The sequence below is a fragment of the Pogoniulus pusillus genome, chromosome 13 (genome assembly GCF_015220805.1).
Source record: "Pogoniulus pusillus isolate bPogPus1 chromosome 13, bPogPus1.pri, whole genome shotgun sequence".
In the NCBI taxonomy this organism is placed as follows: Eukaryota; Metazoa; Chordata; class Aves; order Piciformes; family Lybiidae; genus Pogoniulus; species Pogoniulus pusillus.
The window spans coordinates 30,812,875-30,829,597 of NC_087276.1; the positions used below are offsets into that span (position 1 = coordinate 30,812,875).

The 16,723-nt window shown below is 52.9% G+C and overlaps 1 protein-coding gene across 1 annotated transcript in view; it reads right to left on the minus strand.

The window, feature by feature from the left end:
* Positions 1 to 5,356: 5,356 nt before the first annotated feature.
* The window catches only part of IQCK (IQ motif containing K), a 245,253-nt gene continuing 233,886 nt past the window's right edge, over positions 5,357 to 16,723 (minus strand). The window contains exon 13 of the transcript XR_010304616.1: positions 5,357 to 5,471. The gene's annotated coding sequence lies outside the window, so the exon portion shown is untranslated. The remainder of the gene's footprint in view (positions 5,472 to 16,723) is intronic.

The following is a 16,723-nucleotide window of genomic DNA, read 5'->3' on the forward strand; positions in this document are numbered from 1 at the left end:
CTCCTCCCCTCCTCTGTATCTTATCTGGAGCAGCAGTTTCTGCATTACAAAGGCTTGGCTCAGTAAACTGCTCAAAACCTGGGATCTTATCACAGGCTCCAAACCTATCTCATTCTACCCTTGACCTCCCTTTAACTCACACTCAGGCAGCCAAACTACTTTAGGAACTCCACATCATCCCTTCCCTACAGCAGACCGCTGCTAGGTGCTCAGGGTGAGCGGTCCCAGGACGGTGGTGTGGCCACCACTCAGCACCAGCACAATGGAATGCAGACAGTGCCTCGTTCATGTCACTCCTAACGTCCCCTCACCCACTCACTCCAGATACCAAAGACAACCACCTCCACTGAAAAGCCTCCTGCTGCAGCCTGGGTGTCTCACTTGCTTTTGGTTGACCTCTTCCAGATGTTTCCTTGCCTCAAGCATCTCAGAGTCTGTCTGAAGAATTTGCTAAGGCTGCAGGGCAGCTTAAAGAAGAAGCTCCGAGGATCCAGTTTGGCAAAATTGATGTCACCCACCAGCAGGACCTGAGAAAAGAGTTCAACATCCAGCAGTTCCCCACCGTGAGGCTCTTTGTGGATGGCAGCAGGAGCAACCCCATAGACTGCAAAGGTAAAGTGGCAGGAGAATGATCCCTAGCTGATGGGGTGCACCTCATAGGATGTTAGGGGTTGGAAAGGACCCAAGGAGATCATCAAGTCCAACCCCCCTGCCAGAGCAGGACAATCCTATCTAACACAGATCACAGAGGAACACATCCAGATAGGCCTGGAAAGGCTCCAGAGAAGGAGACTCCACAGCCTCTCTGGGCAGCCTGTGCCAGTGCTCTCTGACCTTTACAGTAAAGAAGTTCCCCCTTGTGTTGAGGTGGAACCTCCTGTGCTGCAACTTACACCCATTGCTCCTTGTCCTGTCCCAGGGAGCAGTGAGCAGAGCCTGTCCCCCCCTCCTGACCCTCAGCCCTCAGATATTGATAAACATTTATCAAATCCCCTCTCAACCTCACCACTGTGCTGCTGAGGAGAAAAAGACAGGGCAGGCACTGAGTGCCACAGGCTGCCTGGCTGCACAGGGATGGGTGATAGGTTGGACTGGGTGAGCTTGGAGGTCTCTTCCAACCTGGCTGATTGATTCTATGATCAAATTGTCAGCCCTTAGGACATTCCCTCATGAGCAGGGCAGGTGGATCATAGAAGCATAAAACTCTCAGGGCTGGGAGGGACCTCAGGGATCACCTAGCTCCAATCCCCCTGCCAAGGGCAGGGACACCTCACACTAGATGAGATTGCCCAGAGCCACATCCAGCCTGGCCTTAAAGACCTCCAAGGATGAGGCTTCCACCACCTCCCTGAGCAACCTGTTCCCAGTGCCTCACCACCCTCACAGTGAAGAAGAGCTTCCTAACATCCAACCTGAATCGACCCACTTGTAGCTTTGCTCCATTGCCCCTGGTAAGGACAGCAGCCTGACCACTACCTAACATCCCAAAACGTCCCTCAGCAGCTTTCTTGTCGCTCCCTTAAGGCAGGACACAGATGTCAACAACTCTCCCTAGTGTATAACTGAGTACTCTTCTCCAGGCTTTGTTCCAGCCAAGGGGATTGCCACTGTCATTTCATCATGCCCCCAGCCCAACCAGAGGGCTGATTCACATTTACTACACTAAATAGACCTGAGTTACTTCAAGGAGGAGTTCAGTGCTGAACCTGCTGTTTGCACTTCCAGCTCACTGCAGTTCTTGCAGGCAGCCTTCCTGCTGGAGCAATGCTCTGTGCCCTTAACAACAGCCTGTGAACTCACCAGGCTCCTGAACACAGAGGTCTACTTCCCAAGCCAAGGAAAAGAACTGTCATGCTTTAGCCATCAGAGGGAGCTCATATACGGCTCAGAAAAAGCCAGGAATGTTCTGCACTCTGTTACACAGCATCACAGCATTAACCAGGCTGGGAAAGACCTCTAGAGTCATCGAGCCAAACCCATCAGCTAACCTCAGTTCAACAGAAGAGAATAGAATCAACCAGGGTGGAAGAGAGCTCCAAGGTCATCCAGTCCAAGCTCACCCAGCCCAACCTAGTACCAGCCCTGGCCAAGCAACCAGACCATGGCTCTCACTGCCCTAGCCAGGCTCTGCTTCAACACCTCCAGGGATGGCAACTCCACCACCTCCCTGGGCAGCCCATTCCAATGCCAATCACTCTCTCTGACAACAACTTCCTCCTAACACCCAGCCTGAACCTGCCCTGTTGCAGCCTGAGGCTGTGTCCCCTTGTTCTGTTGCTGGGTGCCTGGCAGCAGAGCCCAACCCCACCTGGCTACAGCCTCCCTGCAGGGAGCTGCAGACAGCAATGAGCTCTGCCCTGAGCCTCCTCTGCTGCAGGCTGCACACCCCCAGCTCCCTCAGCCTCTCCTCACAGGGCTGTGCTCCAGGCCCCTCCCCAGCCTTGCTGCCCTTCTCCAAACACCTTCCAGCACCTCAGCATCTCTCTTCCATTCAGCAGCCCAGAACTGGACACAGCACTCAAGCTGTGGCCTGAGCAGTGCAGAGCACAGGGGCACAAGAACCTCCCTTGTCCTGCTGCCCACACTGCTCCTGAGCCAGCCCAGGATGCCATTGGCTCTGCTGCCCACCTGGGCACTGCTGCCTCAGTTTCAGCTCCTCTCTACCAGCACCCCCAGCTCCCTCTCTGCCTGGCTGCTCTCAGCCACTCTGGCCCCAGCCTCTAGTGCTGCTTGGGGTTGTTGTGGCCAAAGTGTGGAACCCTGCACTTGGCCTTGTTCAGTCTCATCCCATTGGCCTCTGCCCACCCATGCAGCCTGGCCAGGTCCCTCTGCAGGGCTCTCCTACCCTCCAACAGCTCCACACCTGCTCCTAGCTTGGTGTCACCTGCAAACTTACTGATGCTGGACTTAATGCCCTGGTCCAGATCATCACTAATGACACTGAACAGAAAGTGATTAAGCACTGGAATAGGACTGACTGAGCAGTCCTGGCTAAACCCAGGCTTTGTCAGAGTCTTTACTTCACTGGAAGTACACAGAAGAAAGGTTGTTTGTTGTTTCTTTCTGGTGGGGGGGAGGCTAAAACAACACAACTTTTGCCAACCCTGTAAAAGTTCATGACTCAAGTAAGCTACCTGCAGGTGTTCTCCAAGCAAAGCTGAGTCACAAGCACAACACGACCAGCGGCACAGGGAACCTAAGCCTTGCTTCCTGACCTCACACACAGCTAAGCGCTCTGGTTCCTTCCTCCGCTGAGCCTCCTGTGGCTGCTGCTGAGAGCTGATCTTCAGTATTTTTAGCAACTTGCTCCCCTCCCTGCTATTGAATTTCTCACCAAGTTCCCTTCACCCAGCCCTGTGCAAACAGCAGCAACTGCACAAACAGAGCTGGCAGCGTGACTTGCTGCGCTGAGCCGCTGTTAGAGGTGCTGGCACAGGCCTGCCTTCAGCCTCATAGTCATCCCCAGCATGGAGAGAATCTCCTTTAAACGGGCAAACCTGCCTGACAGCTCTGCCTAGGAGAGGCAGTGGGCACAGAGCATTTCAACACAACAGCAGGCAGCCTTCAGCAGGCAGCTGCTGCCTAAGACACTTAACAGCAAAGCACAAGAAGGCAGCAAACTTCTGCTCTGCACCCAGCACAGGCAGCACCCAAAGCAACGTGAATTGTTGGTCTTGTAATGACAGGATGAGGAGGAATGGGTTTGAACTGGCAGAGGGGAGATTCAAACTGGATGTTAGGAAAGGGTTCTTTGCAGTGAGAGTGGTGAGACACTGGCACAGGTTACCCAGGGAGGTTGTGGAGCACAGAATCACCCAACGTGACCAAAGATCACGTTGGGTGATTCTGTGCTCCACAACCTCCCAGCAGGTGTTCAAGTCCAGGTTGGATGAGTCCTTGAGCAATCTGTTCTAGTGGGAGGTGTCCCTGCCTATGGCAGGGGGTTGGAACTGGATGATCCTTGAGGTCCCTTCCAACCTAAACCATTCTCTGATTCCATGAATTATGCTTTGTTGACTTGTGTGCAACCAGCAAAACCTCCCCTACCTCATGTGGCTTTTAACCCAGTGAGAACTGGCAGCTGAAAACACACAGCAGGCACCCAGCAACTTCTCATGCACAACCTGGGGCAGACTTTGCACCACAGAATAAATGGAGCACTTTGCTTCCACCAAGGAACTAACCCAGCTGTTTTATGGAAGGGGGGTGTTTGACCAGCTGTGCTGGCACAGGACACAGCAGGAAACACGAATGTCAGGCTACGTAAATGTGCCCCTGTGCTCAGCACTGCTCAGGCCACAGCTTGAGTGCTGTGTCCAGTTCTGGGCTCCTCCATTGCAGAGAGATGTTGAGGTGCTGGAAGGTGTCCAGAGAAGGGCAGCAAGGCTGGGGAGGAGCCTGGAGCAGAGCTCTGTGAGGAGAGGCTGAGGGAGCTGGGGGTGTGCAGCCTGCAGCAGAGGAGGCTCAGGGCAGAGCTCATTGCTGTCTGCAGCTGCCTGCAGGGAGGCTGTAGCCAGGTGGGGTTGGGCTCTGCTGCCAGGCACCCAGCAGCAGAACAAGGGGACACAGTCTCAAGCTGTACCAAGGCAGGTCTAGGCTGGACATTAGGAAGAAATTCTTCATGGAAAGAGTGACTGGCATTGGAATGGGCTGTCCAGGGAGGTGGTGGAGTCACCATCCTTGGAGGTGTTTGAAAGGAAGTTGGATGAGGCACTTAGTGCCACGGTTTGGTTAATTAGAAGGGATTGGTGCTAGGTTGGACTGGATGAGCTTGGAGGTCTCTTCCACCCTGGTTCATTCTGTGATTCTGTGATCATCACTTACAACTCCAAGGCCAGAATTTGGCCTTATGCTACACAGGCTGTTGAAAGCAACCCAAGAGAGAGATGAGCCACATGGAAAGCACACTGAGGGGTTCCACTGCTGACACGAACCGCCAGAGCTCCGTTCTGCCTCTAGCCAGCACAAGTCAAGCACTGTGTGGCCACTAGATACTGCTCTGTGCTTCACCCCAGCAGGCTCTGGAGCAGGTGCCTGCCTGTTTCACCTTCAAACAGGGCCATTTTAAACCAGTCTGCAGCCTGCTGCAAAATGAGTTGACGGCAGCAAGTGGGCTGGCTCAGTTGTGATCTTGCCCTATCGCTGACACGCAGCGCAGCAGGACTTCACCTCTGCTAACCCACTTGCACTGCACACCTTGACTCCCCCACTCCATGGCATGCAGACATATCACATACATATACTGCTCATCAACCCTTTGCTGGACTCCTCTTCTGGGCCAACAACTAGGTCGTGCTCACAGTGATGGAAAGGGCTTCCTTACCTCTGAGATTTCCAACTCCTGAGCCTCAACCTGCAGCCCCAGCTCCTGTCAAAATCTAATAGCTGGAAAAATGTGGCTTAAAAGAGACTCAGGATTTCTAAGGCTCCTGAAGGCCTGGAGACAATTTACACCAGCCAGCAGCAGGAACCTGGAACACAATAGATAGAACAATCCAGAATTAAAACCCGACTCTGCTTCTTAAATCTAAATGAAGGAGTGAAGCTGCAGCACCACAGAGGAGTTTGAGCCTCTGTGCCTATCAGACCCCTTCTGCAGCGCTGAAGGAACAATTCTGGCACCTAATTTAATTGAACAGACAGTTCAATAGGACCTGCAATTGGTTTGAAGTCATTTTGGATTACAGCTCAGGTCGATAGCTCTTCACAGCTTACTGCGATTTTGGGGCACAGGAAAGCCTGCAGAACAGCTTTCCCACTTGCCTAAATTTCCTCATCTCTATTCCCCACATCTTACAAAGCAGTTAATTGGGCATAGAGCCCTTCGCAGAGGCCCCAGAAAACACACAGCTCATCCAGCACCCACCTTCTGGAGGCAGCCACAGCTCAAATTCTTCTGCCCCTGTGCTCAGCACTGCTCAGGCCACACCTTGAGTGCTGTGTCCAGTTCTGGGCTCCTCCATTGCAGAGAGTTGTTGAGGTGCTGGAAGATGTCCAGAAGGGCAGCAAGGCTAGGGAGGGTCCTGGAGCACAGCCCTGTGAGGAGAGGCTGAGGGAGCTGGGGGTGTGCAGCCTGCAGCAGAGGAGGCTCAGGGCAGAGCTCATTGCTGTCTGCAGCTGCCTGCAGGGAGGCTGTAGCCAGGTGGGGTTGGGCTCTGCTGCCAGACAAGCAGCACCAGAAGAAGGGGACACAGCCTCAAGCTGTGCCAGGGCAGGTCTAGGCTGGATGCTGTTAGGAACCTATTGTCAGAGAGAGTGATTGGCATTGGAATGGGCTGCCCAGGGAGGTGGTGGAGTGGCCGTGGCTGGAGGTGTTGAAGCCAAGCCTGGCTGGGGCACTTAGTGCCATGGTCTGGTTGGTTGGCCAGGGCTGGGAGCTAGCTTGGCTGGGTGAGCTTGGAGCTCTCTTCCAACCTGGCTGATTCTATGATTCTAAGTAATGCTGTCCAGAACCTGAAGCTGAATTTGGGTGCCCCTCCAAGCTTGCTTTGAGATCAGTGCCAAGGTGCCCAAGCACATTTGTATTCAGCAGCCCTGTGCAGCTCCACTGCTCCTCTCCTGATTGCACAGAGATTTCTGTCATTCACTTTGCTGGTCACATTATCTCTTTTCCTTCCACAGGAGTCAGACAGGCCTCAGCCTTTATTACGTGGGTGAAAAGAAGAACAGGACCTAGCACTGTTTCAATCAACTCTACTGATGAGGCTGAAGCCCTCATAAATGCTGATGATTTGGCAGTGATTGGCTTCTTTAAGGTAAACCACTGGGAAACTCCTCAGGCTGTTTTCTCTTCCAGATCTAGGATATACTGCTTGATAATGGCAAACAAAAGCAGGCACCCAAACCTCCTGCAGCTCACCTAAAAATCCCAGACCCTTGCTCTCCTCTGCATTTTCACCTGTCAGTTACTGCTGTCTGCTTTTCTACACCTCCAGGTAAAGCAGCTGAGGTAGCAAAAAGGACATCTCACACCACAGCACTTAAAATCACAGAACATAGAATCAGCCAGGCTGGAAGAGAGCTCCAAGCTCACCCAGCCCAACCTAGCACCCAGCCCTGGCCAACCAACCAGACCATGGCACTAAGTGCCCCAGCCAGGCTTGGCTTCAACACCTCCAGGCACAGCAACTCCATCACCTCCCTGGGCAGCCCATTCCAATGCCAATCACTCTCTCTGCCGACAACTTCCTCCTCACATCCAGCCTAGACCTGCCCTGGCACAGCCTGAGGCTGTGTCCCCTTGTTCTGTTGCTGCTTGCCTGGCAGAAGAGCCCAACCCCACCTGGCTACAGCCTCCCTGCAGGCAGCTGCAGGCAGCAATGAGCTCTGCCCTGAGCCTCCTCTGCTGCAGGCTGCACACCCCCAGCTCCCTCAGCCTCTCCTCACAGGGCTCTGCTCCAGGCCCCTCCCCAGCCTTGCTGCCCTTCTCTGGACATGTGTCAGTACCTCAACATCTCTCTTGAACTGGGGAGCCCAGAACTGGACACAGCACTCACTCTGAGCACAGCAGCTAACCTGGGAGAATGATGTGCAGTGTCTGCACAGCCCTGCCCACAGGAGACTTTCCTACATCCTCGGTGAAAGGGATTCTGCCAGCCCAGCCCAGATGTGGTTCCTGGCAGGAAGCAGGCAGGCAGAGCAAGTGACCTACCTGTCCTTCCCTGACTCCAACCTTTTCTTTGGAGAGACTTATGTCATCCCTGCTGTGGCTACTGCAACCTCCAAATGAGAAACCTTGCAATGCCTGCCCAGGGCTGCAGCTGCTGATGGAATCTGGGGTTACCCAACCACTTCTAGTCAGGCAGGGTGGAAAACCGTAGGCTGCTCCCTTCCTGCTTGATATAGGAGGAGGAGGCTGGATGTTAGGAGGAAGTTGTTGTCAGAGAGAGTGATTGGCATTGGAATGGGCTGCCCAGGGAGGTGGTGGAGTGGCTGTGGCTGGAGGTGTTGAAGCCAAGCCTGGCTGGGGCACTTAGTGCCATGGTCTGGTTGGTTGGCCAGGGCTGGGTGCTAGGTTGGGCTGGGTGAGCTTAGAGTTCTCTTCCAACCTGGCTAATTCTATGATTCTAGGCTTAAATCCACCCAAAAGCAGTCAACACTGCCTAGTGCAGTGGAGTGCCTTTCCTTCACCTTTCCCCTTGGTGATTTAAACAGCTTTAGTGGCAGTCTGTGGGGCAAGCCACAGCCCCCTGAATAGCATGGCTGTGGTTTTGAGCTTCTGCCAGCTGTGCCATCTGCATGGGCAGGCAATCATCACCTATTACACTGTACATGATCTGACAGATGTACTTCTTTCTGAAGCAGATTCCTACTGGAATCAAGTTCTTAGATTTGGGGCTGAAATGCCCAGAACAGCAATCCCACTGTGCAAACCCAATTTTAGCTCTCAAGGCATGCAGTTAGAAGTCAGTCAAAGAGGAATAATTTTCCCTGCTCTTCCCATGTATCCTTGAAGCCTTTAATATCTGAAATGTTACATCAAGGATTTTCTCTGCCTAAAGAGACTTTTATTCTGGTATCTCTCTGCTCAGCTAAAAGCACAGTGTCTGGACTCATATCTGAACTGATCAGGTCCCAGCTGTGCAGGCTGCAGTGAGTAGCCCAAGTTTTGTGGGCGTGGAAGACAGGCTTCATTCTAAAATGCCTCGTAGTCACAGAGCTGGTGAGCACACAGAGCCCAACAGGACAGCATGGAAATGCTCACAGTGCCCAGAATTCTGCTCTGCAGCAATCTGCTTGCAGCCATTGAGGAAAGAAGGCAGTTGCCCAGTGCTAGGCCAGGCTAGCACAGTGATGATGACCATGATGATGATGATGGAGAGTGTCCTGAGCCACGCTGATAACAGATACTGCCTGCAGATGTGTTTGACTGGACTCTGATTTCACTCAGGGGCTGCAGTAACAGGAGATAAGCATGAGCTAGAGCATGTCAGAAATCCAATGGGTGGAAGCCAACCAAACAGTGCCCAAGAAAACAGAGAGAGCTCTACTTGGCCTTCTATTAGTCACAGATTGCTCACAAATCTGAGTGCCAGGACGTGTTGGGAGGGCTCAGCATACAAATTACTATTCATCTAGCATGCAATAATTGTCTGATTAAATCAAATCTGGAAGTGCTGTTGCCTTTCATCATGCTTGTGTACCGTTAGTCTGAGGGTGGACAGCAGAGTGATAATTTGATAGACGCAGGAGTCAAGGTCTCTGCCACAAAGAGTGCTCAAAGCACAAGCACATCAGTCAGGTCCTCTTGCAAGCAGAGCCCTCCTCTCTAATCCATCACGTCCCACCAGCTGTGCAGATGAGCAGCAGTTGGCATGATCCACCCCACCTGCAGAAGCCTCTGCAGAGCATGGAAAGCCCAGGGGAGGGCAAGGCATAGGAGAACAGTGCAGGAATGCCACGGGGGACATACACCATTCACACTGACTCAGGCCAGCAGACTCCAGATGGAAAAGCAAATGCACCCACAGTGGTGTCACAGCATCCTGAGGGTCTGCCCTGCTCTGAGGACCTCTTGGTAAGCTGTAGCCAGTTCACTTCTCTCTCTAACAAGCCTTTAGGGGCCTGCCTCACCTCCAGTCCCACTCCTGCACATCTCAGCAGGATGAAGGACAGAGTCTTAACAAGCAGTGAGTAAAGACAGAGTCCTTTCTGTGACTAGGAGCTTCACAAGGACAGTGTGGAGGTTTTCTGTGAGACAGCAAGAGATGTGCCAGAGGTGCCTTTCGGAATGACTGCCAGCAAGGACGTCCGTGCCAGCTACGGCATCCAAAAGAACACTCTGCTGGTGTTTAAGAAGGTAAGAGAGTAACACCCAGGCAGGCAGGGTGCAGTGAGCTGCCCTGGCAGCTTTGGGCTGTGGAAAGGCAGTCTGGGAATCGTTCAGGCCAAGTAGTTTCCTAGATGAAATTTGAAGAGCTTAACCTGACAGTGATTGCATCCACAGGCAAGAGAGAGCAGCAGAGGGCAAACAGCAGCCTTTGCACAACTCTTGATTTTCAGTCTAGCTGCCTCCATTCAGGCTCCTAATCTATGTGTAAGGCTTGATTTGCCAAAGCCTCTTTTATTCAACACGCACTGCCAGGGTCAGTGACTTCCACAGATACCTCCTCTCCTTCACATTGTTTTTGACCAGGAATCCTCTTTCCTTCCAACCTACAACAGTAGTGGCCAACAGTATGAGCAAAACTACACAGGGGAAGAGTCAACATTCAGGGTATGAAGCAGTCAGACCGAGGGCAGCCTGTACAGATGCTGCAGAAGATATTTCTGTTGGTCAGGATTGCTGAGCAAATTAAAACTGTAAGGTGTACCTTGAATTCTCAGCTGCAGTCTTGCTCTCTAATCTGGCTGTGGCCTTTGCTTTACACGTTGGGGGATTTCAGTTACTCAGGATAATGAAACGGAAAAGCTGAGAGCAAAGGCAGCCACTGAAAGATGAGGACAGCACTGAGAGCAAAGGCAGCCATAGCTGAGGACAGCACTGAGAGCAAAGGCAGCCACTAAAAGATGAGGACAGCACTGAGAGCAAAGGCAGCCACAGCTAAGGACAGCACTGAGAGCAAAGTCACTCTGCTCTTGCAGCTGCTAAGGCAAGCAACCTGACAAACCTCACTGTGTGTCCAAGGGAAAACCTGTGCACAATGAAGTGCTTGAAGATGGCAGACAGAGCAAACTGGACCTAACGAGGCTAATCAAGAGCTTTACCCTGGATTTGGTCACTGAGTACAATCTTGAGGTATGTGCATGCCACTGTGTTAACAACGGCTACAGGGAGAAGAGAGGAGAGACAGAAGCCCATGCAGAACAAGACGCAGAGAGCTAGTGTGGTGCTCAGTGCTGGAGAATTTGGCTTGCTTGCTTGACTAGGCCAGCCCCTAACGCTTCTGGAAACACCAGCAGAAGCCAACAGGCATCTCCTGGGCTAATCCAAGCCAAAGGATGCTTCCTCTTAGAGGAGAAAGGGAATGGCTGGGCAGAGCGTGGCCATGCCCGAACTCGCATCCGCCTCCTGGGCAGCTAGCTCAAAGGCCAGGGCTGCTTCTGCAGCACTTAGGTGGGTGAGAGCTTGGACTGTCAGTCCTTAACCCCCTCTGGAAACCTGCCACTGCCAGGCAGAAAGGGGGTCCTCTGGGCCAAGACGAGGAAGAAAGGAGCCAGCACGACTTGCTGGGAGGGCGAGTAGAGGGGGGAAGACATGGAAAGGCTTTCCTGGGAGATGCCACGTTGCCTCTGATCGTGGGGTGGCATGAGAAGAGGGCACTGCTGTGCAGGGAAGGAGGTGCAAGATGCTGATGCCATCCAGAACAGAAGGAAGCTTCCCAACCAGTCCTGCAGCTGGGCCTCCCTGGGAACCTTTTACTTTACCACATCTTGAGCTTTAACCCTTCAGTGTGTGTAACACAGGAGGTCAGACTAGAAGCTCACAACAGGTCCTTCTGACGGTAAAAACCTCTGAATGAGGATGAGGTTTTCCCTGCAACAGAGAGCATTCAGCAGCTGCTGATTTTTCTCACTTTCTCCTCTTTAAAACAATGAAAAAAAAACCCCAAAGAGTTGTGGCAATGACTGGGAACTGAGTGGCTTCAAAAGTGAAACTGGCGGTAGCCCAGCAGAATGACAGCGAGAGGCTGAGCCTCTGGCTGACTGCTCTGCTCACAGAGGCTGGAGCAGACGTTGAGTCTTTTGCTTCCCAGAACTCTGTGAAGATTTTTGATGTCCCTGTGGAGAATCACATCCTGCTGTTCACCCCAACCAGCTTGGAGGCATTCGGGGAGCTTTACGAGAACTACACGGCTGCGGCTGCGGAGTTCAGGGGGAAGGTTTGTAAAGCTCAGCCCTGCTCTGCCAACAGATCAAGGGGAGACACTCCTCGTGGCTGGCAAAAGCATGCTGCTGTCAGTCCACAGGATCTCAGAAGGGTTGAGATCTCTTGACTTGGTCTGGGAATTTGTGTGCACTGGGAGAGCTGTGATACAGGTTACAGTCCTGGTTCGGAATCACAGAATGGTTTAGTTTGGAAGGGACCTCAAAGCTCAGCCAGTTCCAACCCCCCTGTGCCATAGGCAGGGACACCTCCCACTACAACAGGTCACTCAAGGCCTCATCCAGCCTGGTCCTGAACACCTGCAGGGAGGTTGTGGAGCACAGAATCATCCAAGCTGATCAAAGATTCTGTGCTCCACAACCTCCCTGAGCAACCTGTGCCAGTGTCTCACCACCCTCACTGCAAACAACCCTTTCCTCACATCCAGTCCAAATCTCCCCTCTGCCAGTTCAAACCCATTCCTCCTCATCCTGTCATTACAAGATCTTGTCAATAGACCCTCCCCAGAGCTCCTGTAGCCCCCTTCAGATATTGCAAGGCCACTCCAAGGTCTCCTCCAAGCCTTCTCTTCTCCAGGCAGCAGAGCCCCAACTCTCTCAGCCTGTCCTCATAGCACAGCTGCTGCAGCCCTCTCAGCATCTTGGTGGCCTCCTCTGGACTGGCTCCAGCAGTTCCATGTCCTGCTTGTGCTGGGGGCTCCAGAACAGTGCTCCAGGTGGGGTCTGACAAGAGCAGAGTAAAGGGTCCCTCTGACAAGGCTATCAAACCCTTTAGAAACCTCTCTGGGCAGCCTGTGCCAGTGGTCTTGGGACCCTTACAGTAAAGGGTCCCAGGGAGCAGTAAGCAGAGCCTGTCCCCCACTCCTGACCCCCAGCCCTCAGATAGTTATAAACATTGATTCAATCCCCTCTCAGTCTTCTCTTCTACAGACTAAGCAGCCCCAGGTCCCTCAGCCTCTCCTCACCAGGCAGTGCTCCAGTCCCCTCATCATCCTCACAGCCCTCTGCTGGACCCTCTCCAGCACATCCCTGTCCCTCTTCAACTGGACAGCCCAAAACTGAAGGCAGTACTCAAGATGAGGTCTCACCAGGGCAGAACAGATGGGGAGGAGACCCTGGAGATATTCAAAGTGAGGCTCCATAGGGCTCTGGGTAACCTGATCTAGTTGAGGATGTCCCTGCTGACTGCAGGGGGGGTTGGACTGGACGACCTTCAGAGGTCTCTTCCAACCCAGCCCATTCTATAACTCTGTGCTCTGAGGGTCTCAGAGCATTGCCTGAGCCAAGAGATGCAGAAGCTACAATAGCCAAGCAGTGCTGCGAGGCACCTGCACAGCCTTGCTTGCGGCACACATCTGCAGCGACAGAAACAGGTACAGGCAGGCTGACACAGAAGCACTTTGGTCGTGGGGATGCTGCCCCTGCTCCAAACACAGCAGACACTGAAAAATGGAAGTCATCTTGTAATAAAATACCACATTTAGTATTGGTGAAGCCATGTGGAGCACAGGGGTTAGCTCTTTGCTCCTGCTAAGATTGATTGGGAAGACAGCGAGTGCTTCGAGGGCTCATTTGGAGTGTTACTAAAACAAGAGCTAGCAAAGCACTGTGAGGGGACAGGCTGGGAAGCTCCACTGCTTTTGGCTGCCTCAGCAGTTGTTATTAACTAGGATAAAGTCCAGAGGGCTGCTGGCTGTCAGACTGAGACCCGAAAACGGTTCCACGCAATCCCTTGCATGTAAAATGAGATCCTGAACCACTGCCAAGCTGGGGGGTCCATTGCTGTAAAACTGCCAGAGCCAAGCTGGCCAAGCAGGGCAGCTGCCTGAGTCTCTTCTGTCGCCAGCTGCTGTTTGTGGTGGTGGACACGAGCGAGCCGCGGAACGGGCGAGTGCTGGAGTACTTCCGCATCAGGCAGGCAGATGTCCCTGCCCTCAGCATCCTCAACCTCACCAGCGAGGCCAGGTACAAAATGCCTGCGGAGGAGGTGACCCTGGAGAACCTGAGGGCATTCTGCCAGAGCTACCTGGATGGGAAAGCAAAGGTATGTCCAGTGGCAACGAGACTGCCCCCTAACAAACGTGCACAAGAGCTGCTTGCTGACTGCACGCTGCTGACTGTCCCCATCAATGGCTTCCTCATTTGGAATCACAGAACCACCCCGGGTGGAAGAGAGCTCCAAGCTCAGCCAGCCCAACCTAGCTCCCAGCCCTGGCCAACCAACCAGACCATGGCACTAAGTGCCCCAGCCAGGCTTGGCTGCAACACCTCCAGCCACAGCAACTCCACCACCTCCCTGGGCAGCCCATTCCAATGCCAATCACTCTCTCTGACAACAACTTCCTCCTAACATCCAGCCTAGACCTGCCCTGGCACAGCTCCAGGCTGTGTCCCCTTCTTCTGTTGCTGGGTGCCTGGCAGCAGAGCCCAACCCCACCTGGCTACAGCCTCCCTTCAGGCAGCAGCAGACAGCAATGAGCTCTGCCCTGAGCCTCCTCTGCTGCAGGCTGCACACCCCCAGCTCCCTCAGCCTCTCCTCACAGGGCTGTGCTCCAGGCCCCTCCCCAGCCTTGCTGCCCTTCTCCAAACACCTTCCAGAACTTCAACGTCTCTCTTGAATTGGGGAGCCCAGAACTGGATGCAGCACTCAAGGCACATGAAGGCTGCCCAGGATGCAGAGGCTTTAAGAAGCCCCACTCACTAGCAGTGCACATTAGGCAGTGCCTCACAAGCCTGGGATTAACACAGAATCATAGAATGCTTTAGGCTGGAAGAGACCTTAAATCCAACCCTGCCATAGGCAGGGACACCTCCCACTAGAACCTGAGGCAGTTTCTCCGTGCTCCCTGCATTTTCACAGCAGTGTTTCTGTTTCTGCTTAGCTACATCTCTCCAGTGAAGAAATTCCAGAGGACTGGGACAAGATGCCTGTCAAAGTGCTCGTGGGGAAGAATTTCAACAGGATTGTCTTCAATAAGACCATGTCTGTGTTTGTTATGTTCTGTAAGTGTTACTGCTGCATTTAAAGCTGCTTTAGCATAGAATCAACCAGGTTGGAAGAGACCTCCAAGCTCATCCAGCCCAACCTAGCACCCAGCCCTGGCCAATCAACCAGACTATGGTACTAAGTGCCCCAGCCAGGCTTGGCTTCAACACCTCCAGGGACAGCAACTCCACATGATCAAGTGGAAGTGAGAAACAAGCTCATGCTTCCTGCCAATGGAATCTTTCCACTTTGCAGGAGTCAACCTTAAGGAGTTTTTGTTACCCAGTGAAAGCCTTGGAGAAAAAGATGCCTATCCATGGACCCCTGTGATACTTCTGCTGCCTAAAGGGATGCAGTGTTACTCAATGCAGCCCTAAGTAAACAGTTGTCAAGGCCACAGCAAACCTTAGTGCTGAAAGACAAAGTGACATTGGAAAGTTATGTTGTACCACAGAACACTGCTGTACAGCATGGGTCAGGCTGCCTCCAAGGCTGTGAGCTTGTCTGGTTACCAAGCTCTGGGATTAAATCCCAGGGAGGAGCTGTGGCTTTGCAAACTGTAACTGCTTTTTCAACTCCCCTCTCTGCAAGGAAAGCAGCTTTCATGCTTGACTCTTCCCAGCAAGAAACCACTGCCCTATCTCTGTACCAGCCAACGGGGATTAGTTCCTGCCTTAATTACTTCAGCAGAGCAAACATCCAGCATTAACACAGATATAGGCAACTTGCTCTGCTCTCCTGGATGTCAGAAATCCCTAAAGGTAGTGCATTCCTGCAGTCCTCCTTGTGGGCTGCAGCCACCACAGTCACACAAGTCATTGCTGTGCTGCAGTACCACGAACAAACTGATCTGAGCAGGAACTGAACTGCATCCTCTGGAGATGAAAGGCTGGTAAAGGTATGGAGGTAGGGCACTCAGGGGAGCTCCCCAGAACCTCAATCCAGTCTAAACTGAGTAGAAGCATTGTTCTCATGACCAAAGGACTGAAACTACATTGTTTGCCCTTTGAGGGGACACCTGGCTCTCATCAGCTTGTCTTTTGGAGTGCAGTGCTCAGAGTCAAAACACCACCAGACTTCAGACTTCTCTTAGCATAAGTGTAGTCTATGAACACAGCCAATTTTACCACGCAGAAAGCATTCAGTGCTTCTGGGAAGTATTTCATAGAATCAGCCAGGTTGGAAGAGAGCTCCAAGCTCAGCCAGCCCAACCTAGCACCCAGCCCTGCCCAAGCAACCAGACCATGGCACTAAGTGCCCCAGCCAGGCTTGGCTTCAACACCTCCAGCCACAGCCACTCCACCACCTCCCTGGGCAGCCCATTCCAATGCCAATCACTCTCTCTGACAACAACTTCCTCCTAACACCTGGCACAGCTTGAGGCTGTGTCCCCTTGTTCTGTTGGTTTCCCCACGGGATTGATGCAAAACTGCCTTGGGTTGCATGTGTTACCCAGCACCGCGCTGCAGCACAGCCTCATGGCAAGGCACAGCCCCTGCGGCTAAGCAGAGCCAGAGCAGCACTGCTCTCAGAAGCAGTTAGCCAACAGCTAGCTACCACTACAGCAAAGCTCCTGACACCCATGCAGGGTGAAGGGTTTCAAGTAGCAACTGACCATAACTGACATCCCAAACTCTGTAAGCTGTAAGGGCTAAAGAGGTCTCAGTGACTGCGCCAGAACCTGCTCTTCCGCCAGACTGCAGCCTGCTACTTCTCCTTCTTAATCCGCAGATGTCCCCTGGTCCTCTGACTGCAGGAACCTCCTGCCAGTCTGGGACAAGCTGGGAGAGAGATACGAAGGTCACAGAGACATCATGATTGCCAAGATAGATGCCACAGCAAACGACATCCTGACGGTGGAATTAGATCGTTATCCCTGCTTCAGGCTCTTTCCTGCCGGCCAAGACTACC